This window comes from Saccopteryx bilineata, chromosome 3 (genome assembly GCF_036850765.1).
Source record: "Saccopteryx bilineata isolate mSacBil1 chromosome 3, mSacBil1_pri_phased_curated, whole genome shotgun sequence".
Lineage (NCBI taxonomy): Eukaryota > Metazoa > Chordata > Mammalia > Chiroptera > Emballonuridae > Saccopteryx > Saccopteryx bilineata.
Genome location: NC_089492.1, coordinates 136,140,881 through 136,151,851, shown reverse-complemented (window position 1 = coordinate 136,151,851; position 10,971 = coordinate 136,140,881). Strand labels below are relative to the sequence as shown.

The window sequence follows — 10,971 nt, the reverse complement described above, 5'->3', positions numbered from 1 at the left end:
GAGCTTTCAAGTTTCATTGAAAAGAAACACCCACAAATAAGTTTCAACTGTTCTCGCTTCAGCACTTTTTAATGACACTTGTTTGTCACATTTTCATAACATTTTAAAAGACAAGCAAAAGCAAACATTTTTGGATAAATTTTTTTCAAAAGTCCTCCAAGTGAAAGTGCTGAAAGTACAGCCAAAAAGGCAAAAACAAGTGATGATTAAATGAAAAATACATAATGTTAAGCTTAGGTTAAGTTTAAAGTTAAGAAAGTGCAGGTTTTTTTTTTTGTTTTTTTTTTGTTTGTTTGTTTTTTTTTCTTTTCATTTTTCTGAAGCTGGAAACAGGGAGAGACAGTCAGACAGACTCCCGCATGCACCCGACCGGGATCCACCCGGCACGCCCACCAGGGGCGACGCTCTGCCCACCAGGGGGCGATAATCTGCCCATCCTGGGCGTCGCCATGTTGCGACCAGAGCCACTCTAGCGCCTGGGGCAGAGGCCACAGAGCCATCCCCAGCGCCCAGGCCATCTTTGCTCCAATGGAGCCTTGGCTGCGGGAGAGGATGAGAGAGACAGAGAGGAAAGCGCGGCGGAGGGGTGGAGAAGCAAATGGGCGCTTCTCCTGTGTGCCCTGGCCGGGAATCGAACCCGGGTCCTCCGCACTCTAGGCCGATGCTCTACCGCTGAGCCAACCGGCCAGGGTTTTTCAATTAAGTTTTTGTGGTTTCATTTTAAGTAAAGAAAGTGCAGCTTTAGTGTTGTTTAATGTAAAGAAAATGCAGTTTTAGTTTACGTGTCTACAGTGCCTGCATCCCTTCCTCCCTCCCTGCTACTCCACTATTCACCTCTGTTAGCAGCACTTGTCTGTCTCCAAGGTAAGAATACAGTACTAAATAACACTTTTTTCTTTTATTTCATATATTTTGTTATGCATTGCTAAAGTATACATGTGTGCTTCTTAATTAAAAACATTTCTTTTTTCATAATTTAGGATGGTTTGGGGATGTTTCACAGGGCTGGAATGGATTAAATCTATTTCAGTTATTTTAAATGGGAGAAATTTGTTTGATATACAAGTTGACTGACGAGCTCAGTTATAGAACTACTAAAAATTAAAAAAAAACATGAAGACATATAACTGATCTGTTAAATGAGAGGAAAAATGTTTTAACATATAATTCTCAATTAGTACACCAATTAAGAGGTAAGGAAACATATTTAAAATAGTTATAAGTATGGTAAATCTCATTCAAACCATATTAGTATCCACTGGGAAGATCAATAGTTAAAATATAACAAATTTTTAAAAATTATCTAAATGTGTCAAAAAACAGCCAACTACTAACTATATGTTCTCTATAAGAAAGTTGCAGAGAGTGATGTCACGGAAATGGCGCCATGAGCAGCGCGTCCGACAGATCTTCCCAAAATCACAACAAATTTATCAACTAGAAACAGAAAAATTTATCCTCGGAGCATTCCGGAGTTCCACACAAACTGAAAGCGAAAGGACTGTTATCACTTGAATCTGAGAGATGAGGGTGTGGAGGAAGCTACCGCAGGGACATTCATTCAAGCCACGGAAGGAGTGCACCTGTGGTGAGTCAGCCCACACTCGGGAGCGGCGAGCAGCCGCTGGCGCGCGCCCGGTCCGGTTGCAGAGCGAGCACCGCTAACATTCCCAGCGGCCCGTGCACTGCGAGTGAGAGTCCCCAGCCACCGGTGCCCGGAGCACCCCATTCGCGCGCGTTCCCTGGGCATTCCACGCGCGCAGAGCGCCCTACTGGCCCACACACCCAGGGTGCCCCATTACCCTGTGTCCAGTGCGCCCCAGCCGCCAGCAGCGGGGCGAGCGGGAGAGGCACCAGGGTGGTCTTCCCTACTTGGGAGATTCTCTCGGTGGGCGGGGCACCTCACCCAGCCATTCAAGCTAACAATCAAGCGTTGGGGGAGGGGCGCACAGGCAGCCTGAAATACCTTCGGGAGCACAGCTGCGGACCCAATCACTGAAATTAGCTTAACCCATGAAATCTGCGCACCCACGGGTTCTAATTGATAAGATCTCTCTCAGTTCAGCGATCCAAGACAAGAGGCATGATATTTTTTAGTGTCTCTCGCTAAAGGGGCGGGGGCAACTTCTGATTGATAGAGCCTCCATATTCAGGGATAAACGCTAACACGAGAGACTTGGCAGATAATAAGATCTATACTACACTAGTCGCAAGCAGAGACTAGTGCCTCTTTTTCCCAGCCAAAACAGGCTACAAAGTGTGGAAAGCCTGGGTTGAGTGGTCCAACTGTATGCTAGGCACCGAACAGTCACCTTGACAACAATTGACTCCCACCCCCGCCTGATTACACTGGAGGTTCTGACTGCCAGAGCCTTTCCCAAAGCCTTGCGCTCAGTGGGGATAGAGTGGGGATTTCCCAGCTCTTTGAGCCTCTTACTCCCCAGGAAGAAGCAGTTGCAGCCTTATAGCTGGATCACCAGGCTGCTAATTCAGGAAGGGGAGACTAGGAGAGAGACTCCAGGAAAGCAAACTCTCTCATCGTTGGACCCTGCAAACGCCAACAAGCCTTTACTTCCAGCAAGACTAAAGCCAATTATATGACATTGCCATAGAATCCCATCACCTGCAAATCCCTACCTAAGTGTGACACAGGGGCAGAGCCTGGGGTACAGAGTCACCGACCAGGAAGAGGGAGAGAAAAAAAAAAAAAGAAGTTAACCTCTCAAAATCAAGAAAAATCCACAGACTTTACAACTTGTTCCACTAATTTTTTGTTGTTGTTGTTTGTTTCTTCTATCTTATTGCCTTTATTATTATTATTTCTATTTCCTCCACCTCGGTCCTTCTATTCTCTGCCCATCTTATGCTTCCCTTTTCTTGAACTACACTACCCATGAGTGTTACATTTTATTTCTCTTCTTCATCCTCACCCTCCTTTAAGGTTATACTCCAAAACACTTAACTCTCACTCTCTCCTCTTTTGTTTTTGTTTTTTGTTTTGCTTTATTTTGTTTTATTCTCTTCCTTTTTTTTTCTTCCTTTGTTTTTCTCTTTCTCTTATTTTTTTCCTTTCTATTCGTTTTTTCTTTTCTCGTTTTACTTTCCTCCCATTTAATCCTCAATCACGAACAAATTAGTTAATTTGGGACTCAAGGTTTTTTTTTGGCTTTATTTTTCTTTTTCGCTTTTGTTTTTGTTTTTTTCTTGTTTGTTTCTTTATTTTTGTGGCATTTTGGGTACTTTTTATGTTGCTTTTTAACTCACTAGCATTCCTCCCAACCCAAGGTCTCCATTGTATTTAGTCTTCGCTCCACTTAATACAAAAGATTTTTACTTATTATTTTTACATTTTTCTTCTTTATTATTCTTTTTTTTCCTCCTTTTTTCTGGTTCCCTCTTATCCCTCTCATTATATCTCTTAGTCGACCATCACTTACAAGCAAATCATCTTATGCTTGTCTAAGATTTTCTTCTTCTTCTTTTTTTTTTTTTTTTGCATTTAGTAGGTCCCTACTCCCTTTTTTTGCCCCTTGAAATCTTCACCCCAAATCAGGCCCTCCATTATAGGCAGTTTTTGTTCCATTTAGCATAATATAATTCACAGGTCATCACAATATTTCCCTGAGGAAGGGAGAGGAGGGAAAGAGAAGAAAGAAAAAAGGGGGAAATAATAAATTATTACTGGGTTTTTTTGTGGGGTGTTTTACCTTTTTTTTTTTGTTTTACTTTTTACTCTTTATTAATTCTAATTAGTGCTATCAACAAGACCACCCTCAGATGCCAATAAGAAAGAGGAAATCGAATATTATGGATACAAAAGAAAGAGAGGTAACACAAATAGATGTGGAAAAATCTATGGAGAAAAGACTTAACATATTGGAAGCCTTGGAGCTAAATGACAGAGAATTTAAAATAGAAATATTAAAAATACTCAGAGATATACAAGAAAACACAGAAAGGCAATATAGGGAGATCAGAAAACAACTCAATGAACACAAAGAATATATTACCAAGGAAATTGAAACTATAAAAACAAATCAAACAGAAATGAAAAACTCAATTCACGAGCTGAAAAATGAAGTAACAAGCTTAGCTAACAGAACAGCCCAGATTGAAGATAGGATTAGTGAAATAGAAGACAAACAACTTGAGGCACAACAGAGAGAAGAAGAAAGAGACTCAAAAATAATAAAAAATGAGAAAACCCTACAGGAATTGTCTGACTCCATCAGAAAGAATACCATAAGAATAATAGGTATATCAGAGGGAGAAGAGAAAGAAAATGGAATGGAGAATATACTCAAACAAATAATGGACGAGAACTTCCCAAGCCTGTGGAAAGAACTAAAGCCTCAAATTCAAGAAGCAAACAGAACACCGAGTTTTCTTAACCCCACAAACCCACTCCAAGGCACATCATAATAAAGATGACACAAACCAATGACAAAGAAAAAATTCTCAAGGCAGCCAGGGAAAAGAAGAGTACAACATATAAAGGAAGGTCTATCAGATTATCATCAGATTTCTCAGCAGAAACTCTACAAGCTAGAAGAGAGTGGACCCCAATATTTAAAGCCCTGAAAGAGAGGAACTTTCAGCCAAGAATACTATACCCATCAAAGCTATCCTTCAAGTATGAAGGAGATATAAAAACATTCACAAATACAGAAAAGATGAGAGAATTTATCATCAGAAAGCCCCCACTCCAGGAAATACTAAAGGGGGTTTTCCAACCAGATTCAGAGAACAAAAGAAAACAACACCACAAGTAACAGCTCCACCAAGAACACAATAAAACCAAACTTAAACTGTGACAACAAAAAAAAAAAAGGGGGGAGAGGATGGAGATTAACAGTAGCAAAGGAGGATGAAGTGCAGAAATACTCATAAGATAGGGTACTACAATGAATATGGTAGGTACCCTTTTCATTACTTAATGGTAACCACCCTTGAAAAAACCACCACAAAAACACTTGACTTAAAAAAGGTAGCAACAGAGGAAAGAAGTATGGAACACAAACAAACAAAAACAAATGATAGAAAAACAAAAGAGAAGAATCAAACTAGATACAAAACTAACAGAAAAAAATTTATAAAATAGCAGTAGGGAACCCACAAGTGTCAATAATTACACTAAATGTAAATGGATTAAACTTACCAAAAAAAAATAAAAAGACACAGAGTAGCAGAATGGATTAAAAAAGAAAATCCAACTATATGCTGCCTACAAGAAACACATCTAAGCAACAAGGATAAAAACAAATTCAAAGTGAAAGGCTGGAAAACAATACTCCAAGCAAACAAAACCCAAAAAAAAGCAGGTGTAGCAATACTCATATCTAATAATGCTGACTACAAGACAGAAAAAGTACTCAGAGACAAAAATGGTCATTTCATAATGATTAAGGGGAAGTTGAATCAAGAAGACATAACAATCCTTAATATATATGCACCAAACCAAGGAGCACCAAAACATATAAGACAGCTACTTATTGACCTTAAAACAAAAACTAACAAAAATACAATCATAATTGGAGACCTCAATACACCGCTCACGGTTCCAGATCGGTCATCCAAACAGAGAATCAATAAAGATATAGTGGCCTTAAACAAAATACTAGAACACCTAGATATGATAGACATCTACAGGACACTTCATCCCAAAGCGACAGAGTATACATTTTTCTCTAGTGTACATGGAACATTCTCAAGAATTGAGCATATGTTGGGCCACAAAGACAATATCAACAAATTTAGAAAAACTGAAATTGTACCAAGCATATTTTCTGATCATAAAGCCTTGAAACTAGAATTCAACTGCAAAAAAGAGGGGGAAAAACCCACAAAAATGTGGAAACTAAACAACATACTTCTAAAAAATGAATGGGTCAAAGAAAAAATAAGCGCAGAGATCAAAAGATATATACAGACAAATGAAAATGAAAATACGACATATCAGAATCTCTGGGATGCAGCAAAAGCAGTAATAAGAGGAAAGTTCATATCACTTCAGGCCTCTATGCACAAACAAGAGAGAGCCGAAGTAAACCACTTAACTTCACACCTTAAGGAACTAGAAAAAGAAGAACAAAGACAACCCAAAACCAGCAGAAGAAAGGAGATAATAAAAATCAGAGCAGAAATAAATGAAATAGAGAACAGAAAAACTATAGAAAAAATCAATAAAACAAGGAGCTGGTTCTTTGAAAAGATCAACAAAATTGACAAACCCTTGGCAAGACTCACCAAGGAAAAAAGGCACCGGACTCAAATAAATAAAATCCAAAATGAAAGAGGAGAGATCACCACAGACATCATAGATATACAAAGAATTATTGTAGAATACTATGAAAAATTATATGCCACTAAATACAACAATCTAGAAGAAATGGATAAATTCCTAGAACAATACAACCTTCCTAGACTGAGTCATGAAGAAGCAGAAAGCCTAAACAGACCAATCAGCAGGGAGGAAATAGAAAAAACTATTAAAAACCTCCCCAAAAATAAAAGTCCAGGCCCAGACGGTTATACTAGTAAATTCTATCAAACATTCAAAGAAGACTTGGTTCCTATTCTACTCAAAGTCTTCCAAAAAATTGAAGAAGAAGCAATACTTCCAAACACATTTTCTGAGGCCAACATAACCCTCATACCAAAACCTGGCAAGGATGGCACAAAGAAAGAAAACTACAGACCAATATCTCTAATGAATACAGATGCTAAAATACTAAACAAAATACTGGCAAACCGAATACAACAACATATTAAAAAAATAATACATCATGATCAAGTGGGATTCATCCCAGAATCTCAAGGATGGTTCAACATACGCAAAACGGTTAACGTAATACACCATATCAACAAAACAAAGAACAAAAACCACATGATCTTATCAATAGATGCAGAAAAGGCTTTTGATAAAATACAACACAATTTTATGTTTAAGACTCTCAACAAAATGGGTATAGAAGGAAAATATCTTAACATGATAAAGGCCATATATGATAAACCATCAGCCAACATCATATTAAACGGCATAAAACTGAGGACTTTCTACCTTAAATCAGGAATAAGACAGGGTTGTCCACTCTCTCCACTCTTATTTAACGTGGTGCTAGAAGTTCTGGCCAGAGCAATCAGACAAGACAAAGAAATAAAAGGCATCCATATCGGAAAAGAAGAAGTAAAAGTATCACTTTTTGCTGATGATATGATCCTATACATCGAAAACCCAAAGGACTCTACAAAAAGATTATTAGAAACAATAAACCAATACAGTAAGGTCGCAGGATACAAAATTAACATACAAAAGTCCATAGCCTTTCTATATGCCAACAATGAAATATTAGAAAACGAACTCAAAAAAATAATCCCCTTTATGATTGCAACAAATAAAATAAAATACTTAGGAATAAACATAACAAAGAATGTAAAGGACTTATATAATGAAAATTACAAAGCATTGTTAAGGGAAATCGAAAAAGATACAATGAGATGGAAAAATATTCCTTGTTCTTGGATAGGAAGAATAAATATAATCAAAATGGCCATATTACCCAAAGCAATATACAAATTTAATGCAAGTCCCATCAAAATTCCTATGAGATTTTTTAAAGAAATGGAACAAAAAATCATCAGATTTATATGGAACTATAAAAAAACCCAAATAGCCAAAACAATCCTAAGAAAAAAGAATGAAGCTGGGGGCATTACAATACCTGACTTTAAACTATATTATAGGGCCACGATAATCAAAACAGCATGGTATTGGCAGAAAAATAGACACTCAGACCAATGGAACAGAATGGAAAAGAATAGAAAGCCAGAAATAAAACCACATATATATGGTCAAATAATCTTTGATAAAGGGGCCAACAACACACAATGGAGAAAAGAAAGCCTCTTCAACAAATGGTGTTGGGAAAACTGGAAAGCCACATGCAAAAGAATGAAACTTGACTACAGCCTGTCCCTGTGTACTAAAATTAATTCAAAATGGATCAAAGACCTAAATATAAGACCTGAAACAATAAAGTACATAGAAGAAGACATAGGTACTAAAATCATGGACCTGGGTTTTAAAGAACATTTTATGAACTTGACTCCAATGGCAAGAGAAGTGAAGGCAAAAATTAATGAATGGGACTACATCAGAATAAAAAGTTTTTGCTCAGCAAGAGAAACTGATATCAAAATAAACAGAAAGCCAACTAAATGGGAAATGATATTTTCAAACAACAGCTCAGATAAGGGCCTAATATCCAAAATTTACAAAGAACTCATAAAACTCAACAACAAACAAACAAACAATCCAATAAAAAAATGGGAAGAGGACATGAACAGACACTTCTCCCAGGAAGAGATACAAATGGCCAACAGATATATGAAAAGATGCTCAGCTTCATTAGTTATTAGAGAAATGCAAATCAAAACTACAATGAGATACCACCTCACTCCTGTTAGATTAGCTATTATCAACAAGACGGGTAATAGCAAATGTTGGAGAGGCTGTGGAGAAAAAGGAACCTTCATTCACTGTTGGTGGGAATGTAAATTAGTACAACCATTATGGAGGAAAGTATGGTGGTTCCTCAAAAAACTGCAAATAGAACTACCTTATGACCCAGCAATCCCTCTACTGGGTATATACCCCAAAACCTCAGAAACATTGATACGTGAAGACACATGTAGCCCCATGTTCATTGCAGCACTGTTCACAGTGGCCAAGACATGGAAACAACCAAAAAGCCCTTCAATAGAGGACTGGATAAAGAAGATGTGGCACATATACACTATGGAATACTACTCAGCCATAAGAAATGATGACATCAGATCATTTACAGCAAAATGGTGGGATCTTGATAACATTATAAGGAGTGAAATAAGTAAATCAGAAAAAAACAAGAACTACATGATTCCATACATTGGTGGAACATAAAAATGAGACTAAGAGACATGGACAAGAGTGTAGTGGTTACCAGGGGTGGGGGGAGGGAGGACATGGGAGGGAGGGAGAGAGGGAGAGAGTTAGGGGGAGGGGGAGGGGCACAGAGAACTAGATAGAGGGTGGTGGAGGACAATCTGACTTTGGGCAAGGGATATGCAACACAATTTAATGACAAAATAACCTAGACATGTTTTCTTTGAATATATGTACCCTGATTTATTAATGTCATCCCATTACCATTAATAAAAATTTATTAAAAAATAAAAAAAAGAAAGTTGCATTAAATATGAAGACTCATATAAATCTAAAATAAATGGCAAGAGAGAGAGATAACATGCTGACTCTAATCAAAAGAAAGCAGGAGAAGCTATATGAGAAAAGTTCAGAACACAGAAAGTTATAAAGGTTAAAGGAATGTATTTCATAATGATAAAGTGATGAATTGTCTGAAAAGACTTAACAATTCACAACGTGTATTAGCTAGACAAGAAAGCCTCAAAATATGAGGCAAAAAATGATAAAAATGCAAGGAAAAAGAGATGAATTTACTACTATAGTGGAAAAGGCTAACATCTGTCAATTAGAAGTAGATTGATTCAGTAGAGAGAAAATCAGGAAATTTAGTTGTACTCAGCAACATCATTAATCAACTGGACAAAATTGACATTTGTAGACAACTTATTTCCAAAAAACAGCAGAATATAAATTCTCCTCAAGCTTATGTGAAACATTCAACAGTACAGATCACTTTCTAGGAGAAAAACAAAAGGAACTTGAAAATTTTAAAAAATAGAAATTGTTCAGTGCATGCTCTCAGGACATCAGTGATCAATGGAATGTGACGTTAGAAACACAATACCATTTACATTAACAACCATAAAAATAAAACAAAGTAATTAGGTATACATCTAATGAAAAAGGTACAAGATATATATGATAAAAACTATAAAGCTCTTATAAATGAAATAAAAACTGCAAAAAGAAAAAGAGATATTTCAAGTTCATGGACAAGAAGACTCAATATTGTTAAGATATCTGTTCTTCATAGATTCAATACAATCTCAACCTAAAACACAGAAGTCATTGTGTGGATATAAGCAAACTGATCTTAAAATTTATATAAAAATGCAAAAGACCCAGGTTATCCAACATGTTTGAATGACACTATCTGACTTCAAAGCTTACTGTAAAGACAGAGTTATTAAGACTGTATGGTATTGATGAAAAAATAGCCAAATAGATTAATAGAACAGAATAAAGACCCAGAAGTAAACTCCCATAAATATAGTCAACTAATCTTTGACAAAGGAGCAAAGGCAGTACAATGGAGCAAAGATAGTCTCCTCAATGAATAGTGCTGGGATGACTAAATTCGCATGTGAAAATTGAAAATATTATTGTTTGAAGACTTTACCAAAAGTTAACTCAAAATAGATAACAAAACTGAATTTTTTATTTTTTTTTTATTTTTTCTGAAGCTGGAAATGGGGAGAGACAGACAGACTCCCGCATGCGCCGGACCGGGATCCACCCCACACGCCCACCAGGGGCGACACTCTGCCCACCAGGGGGCGATAATCTGCCCATCCTGGGCGTCGCCATGTTGCGACCAGAGCCACTCTAGCGCCTGGGGCAGAGGCCACAGAGCCATCCCCAGCGCCCGGGCCATCTTTGCTCCAATGGAGCCTTGGCTGCGGGAGGGGAAGAGAGAGACAGAGAGGAAAGCGCGGCGGAGGGGTGGAGAAGCAAATGGGCGCTTCTCCTGTGTGCCCTGGCCGGGAATTGAACCCGGGTCCTCCGCACGCTAGGCCGACGCTCTACCGCTGAGCCAACCGGCCAGGTCCAACAAAACTGAATTTAAGAGACAAAACTATAAACTCCCAGAAGATAATATAAAAAAAAACCTAGAAAACCTTGTGAGCGGTAATAAAAAAAAATTTTCATGTTTTTTTTCCTTCTTTTCCAAGTGAGAGAAGGCGAGACAAAGAGACAGACTCCAGCCTGCGCCCCGACCAGTATCC

The 10,971-nt window shown here is 37.8% G+C and overlaps 1 non-coding gene across 1 annotated transcript; it reads right to left on the bottom strand.

Moving 5' to 3' along the window:
* Positions 1-616: 616 nt before the first annotated feature.
* TRNAS-AGA (transfer RNA serine (anticodon AGA)) lies at positions 617-692 on the bottom strand. Its single transcript has one exon. It is a non-coding gene; the product is annotated as a tRNA-Ser (tRNA).
* Positions 693-10,971: the final 10,279 nt, after the last annotated feature.